General features: G+C 33.5%; 1 long non-coding RNA gene across 1 annotated transcript; it reads right to left on the minus strand.

The window, feature by feature from the left end:
- Window positions 1–411: 411 nt before the first annotated feature.
- Window positions 412–3,527, minus strand: LOC149782068 (uncharacterized). The gene is made up of 3 exons (XR_016414552.1): window positions 3,369–3,527; window positions 2,742–2,870; window positions 412–906 (listed from the first exon to the last, which is right to left on the minus strand). It is a non-coding gene; the product is annotated as an uncharacterized LOC149782068 (long non-coding RNA).
- Window positions 3,528–5,043: the final 1,516 nt, after the last annotated feature.

The following is a 5,043-nucleotide window of genomic DNA, read 5'->3' on the forward strand; positions in this document are numbered from 1 at the left end:
TTTACTTTAATGATCTTTCAATACAGTGTGCCTGAATTTACGCTCCAATATTACTTAAAACTGCTTTCTTTTCGATGTGCTATGTCGGCTACGTTGTAAAAGATCGTATGAATTACAACTGATATGTGGTTTCTGGCGTAATTATTGGTATTAATTGTAATAATGAGAGATAGAAATTGAACCTTTCAGTGGTATATTTTGTTTTTGTTATCCTCTGTGGATGGGTAGTAACTGCGATAAGAAAGAGTTAACAAATTTAAAGTTTATAACTATGCTGGTAATATCTTTGAGTACACTACGACATAAGGACAAAATATCTCGATTAAGTGAAAGACACGTATAAATTTTGTCATATGGCATATTTCATAACATCAAGTAATATTCATAATTAAGTGAAAAAGGAAAACATAGTTAAACATTCAGCAGACATTTATATATCAAGTGGACGAACAGATTCCAATTGAAAAACAAAACAACAAATTATAAGAACATGTATTTATGATCATGTCCTTAAGAATCATACATAGAGAGCTAAAAATATTCCCATCCATTATGCCAATATGCTGAAAACCGTAACTAGTTGCAGCTAATGACTTTTTATTAAATCCGGATTATGCTGAATCGATAGTTTAATGGAATCGACATCTTCAGTTGACTTTACCGTGTGCAATGGATGGTTCAAGCTAAGTACATGTAATAACTTTTAGTATGAATAGTTTCTGTATAAAAGTGAAATGTCCATCTTGATATAAAGACACGACGGCTATCTCCAACACCCAAAATTTACCAGACAATACATATCACCAAAGAACCCGCAATAATAACATAGGACATCATGTGGGTCTGGATTATACCAGTCCAATCCATAGAAGCCGATCCTTCTAGCATATCCAGTAAAACCAGGAACTGAAAATATAATAAGCAAATAGTAGTTCGACGCTGTAACAAGCTAGTTTGGTGTATGCATATTAGATGCTCCAAAGAGACACTTGTGATAAGGGGGAATTGTTTTGCCACTGATATATATCTAAGAGTTCCACAAGGACTGAACGTTATCAAATTCTTCATTCTTAAGTTGCCATAACAAGTTGAATACTCTTGGATTTCATACTTGACGGAATAGTAAGTTTAAAACATTACTAATTGTACTCTAATATATTGTAATGCACAATATTTACTGCGGAAAAGAACATACCTTTCCGTTTTGGTAAAATCCAAAACATTTCGAACGCTATCGGGAACCTCCGTTCCGCTATTTTATCTTTATTCAAAATCGGCCATAGAGTGTCCTATTTTGAAAATTGATCCATTCTTGATTACATCTGGCGTAAGTCTTACATTTGGAGACGAAAATAGGGCAAAAGTTAACAGGGTTGGAAATATCGAGGGGAGGAGTCGTGTCTTCCTTTGTGTCCCCAGACCTCTATCCATTGACCAAAATTCTGCATGTCATTTGTAATAAATCCTCGTGCTTCGGTGAACAGTCAATCCCGACCTTGTATCACAACCACTTTTTTATGTTATGACCAGTAGGGTAGAAAGGTAGATGCTGCGTATGGTTTGTCGTTTTTTTTAGAAGAGATTTTTCAAAAGTAGATTGCGATAAATATTAGTTTTCGTACATTTCAGGAAAGGTGAGAAAATTAATGAATTTACCTCTGACAAAATCTGTTGTAATAAGGAACATCAGGATGCCTTCGGCAATAGAAGCACAGCAGATTATACATCTCGTTTCTCGATCCCCATCATGCTTGACTGAATTGTAAGTTCAGAACACTCAAACCTGTTCGCTAATGTATTGTAATGCACACTATTTACCGGGGAATAGAAGTTGTTCTGAACATACCTCTCCGTTTGGGTGAAATCCGAGAATTTTCGAATGCTAACGGGAACTTCCGTTCCTCTACTTTCTCTTTGTTTATAATCGGTCATCAGGTGTCCGATTTTCACCAATATTTCGTGAATTGAACGGGGAGTGTTGAGCTCATTTGAAAACTGATCCATTCTTGATTACATCAAGCGAAACCTTTACCTTTTCAAGACGAAAATAGGGCAAGCTTTCAGGGTTGGAAATACCGAGAGGGAGGATTTGTGTCTTCTTTTGCGTACCTAGATCTCTATCCATTGGCCGATAATTTTCATTTCAATTGTAATTAATCCTCGTGCTTCGGTGAACAGTCAATACCGACCTTGTATCACAGCGACGCTACTTTATGTCATGAGGCAGTAGGGAAGAGGAGTTTACGATGCTTATGGTTTGCCGCGTTTATACAAGGGATTGTTTCAAAAGTAGGTTGCGATAATCAAAACATAAATACAAAACCAATTTTTACAGCATACTCTTATGTAACAGGCTGAGGAGTTTTGCATATGCATGTAATATAATTGTATGAGAATACAAATGTAATTGATTAAGAAGGAGAAGAAAACATTTTGGACATGTTTGTAATATGGGGGACCAAAGAAGTACTACTGGAATAGAACCGACTTGAACCGTTTTCCGAAATTGAGGAGTAATTGTCTGTAAAGCACAGTATTAGCCAACACATTATGAAGTTCATGAATGAGGTCAAAGGCATGGGGTTATTATATTATATTACCCAATACGTTGTGACGTTGGAGTGCATAGGTATGACGTAAATATATTCTATTAGCTAGCAGATTATGAAGTTCATATATGAGTTCATAGGTATATTACATTTATTACATTACAAGAGAAGCGAAAATATGAAAAGATTTACCTCTTTGACAGAATCTGTAACGACATGGATGATCAGGAAAAATGTTACAATAGTGGCATAGAAGACTCAACATATTAGGAGCCGGTCCAAAAGGAACAGGATCACTGCCATAACCATATCCTCTATACGCTGAAATAAATTATTACTGCCTTTTATGGAGACATTTTCGTGTATGTCGTTGGGGTTGCTTGTGGGCAAAGAAATTTAAATCATAGACATGTCTTTTAATTTGAATGAATAGGCTTAAAATAAATATTTAAATTGTTTAAATGTATTTGCTGTTATACATTTATTTGTTCATGTATTGAATAATTATCTAAAAACAAGCTGAATATGCAATTCACAATCGTATTTCTTCACACTTTAAAAAACTGGTTATATTTATATATGTAAACAGTTTAACTCAATCTGTCAGTCTTTCTATCTACCTGCTTGTGTATATATATATATATATATATATATATATATATATATATATATATATATATATATATATATATATATATATATATATATATATATATATATGTGTGTGTGTGTGTGTGTGTGTGTGTGTGTGTGTGTGTACACATATATACATTACATTTATCTTATTTTAACTCTAACAAAAGGAGTATACATCCTTACCTTTACTTTTACGGATTTTATCGGCAGGTATAACACACTGCAAATGTAGGAAGAACATCAGTGCAAACATGCCATAAAACATGTTAAAGGTCATATCGATGCCTTTTCAAAATGCCGAGACTAGATTTTGAAGATAATGTTCTCTGAAGTTTTGTCTGTAATCAGCATACTGTCGAACTTATTTATATACCAGTGGTACTACTCGGAATATCCAACGAACCGTATGTTTCTCGATTGTACATTTATGACATTTTCTCCTTTCACGATTGATTTATGTCACTTGAATCAAGTCTTGACTTAAATGTTTTGTTTTCGTAATAAAAGTAGCCTTTAGGCAATACATATCAACGCTTGCATTTGTTTTGTATATCACGTTTATTTTATCGGAATACAGCGATACATCATCTCGGACTATATTCTATTGACATTAAACAATTACAATGTATTACAGCTACAAAGACTTTGCTAAAGTTTGAGAAGGGCAATGCATTGGCGTTTACAACGACTTAAACATATTACCCCAAATATTTTATAGCTGACGATAGCATAATACCTTTTTTTGAAAATTCTTCAGATATCCAATTCCGACACATACAAAACTATTCTGCTCTCACATTTTGTTTTAGTTTCATACTTGTATTATTTTATTTAAGTTTATACGTTATTTATTAATTTAATAATGCTAGTTACAATCCTTAGTTTAAACATATTTTTATTTCTCAATTGTGCGGAGAACATTTACAATCGAAAATAAAATAAAATGTGCGTTCAATACAAATTGAAAATCAAAGGATTCCAACAGATGGTAAAAACTTCTCCTTTCAATATACAGTACAGACAAGTGCAAACATGGAGTCATTGCTAATTAGGTCATATTACAACACTAGAAAAGGTTAATACAACATATGCCAAAGTCTGCATTATTTTTCATCTAAACATCCATGGATGACGGAAACAAAGGTATGGAACACGAAAACATATGTCTCTGTGTGTGTCTGTGAGTCTGTGTGTGCTATAATAATTCTTAACTAGCCTGACTGCTATCGATTCTAAATGAGTCTTTTTCAAAGGCAAATATAAAACAGAGACAAGACGAACAAAAAAAAAAAAAACAACACCACAACAAACAAACAGCAAATCGTTCAGGCTACAAAACTTTGAACGACTATTTTAATTCAACTTGATGAAAAATAATTAATATTGACCTAAAATTCGATGAGCCATATCACCATCTGTTATTTTATTTAAATGTATGTAACAGCAAATTATATTCCGGATATTTCATTGTTGTAGTAATAATTATAGGCTATTGGGTGACTAGTAAGAAAATTTAGAGAATTATTTAAAGGAAAATGTTCCAGCTTCAAAAATATGTTTTTATTTGTGCATGGCTGTTTTTATTTTTGCCGGTCTTCTTGGATTGCGATGTTCTAATGCGGCGTATCCAGTAAGATTCCTTTTCTTTCCTGTTTTGGAACTCGATTTGGAGTTATGTGCAATGCAGTAAGTGTTATATCACTGAAAGTGTGGCCACGGAAGGAGAAGTGTTATGTGACTGGACTTCTTCTCCTTTGCCATACAATCAGATCTGTGTAGGTTGATCCTATTGAATAACTTTCGTTTGTAATGCGGACAATTGCTTGCAGGTGTTATTGTGTTTTTTCTATGTCTCTGT

The sequence above is a fragment of the Sinohyriopsis cumingii genome, chromosome 15 (genome assembly GCF_028554795.1).
Source record: "Sinohyriopsis cumingii isolate HCF-2022 chromosome 15, ASM2855479v2, whole genome shotgun sequence".
NCBI classification, from domain to species: domain Eukaryota; kingdom Metazoa; phylum Mollusca; class Bivalvia; order Unionida; family Unionidae; genus Sinohyriopsis; species Sinohyriopsis cumingii.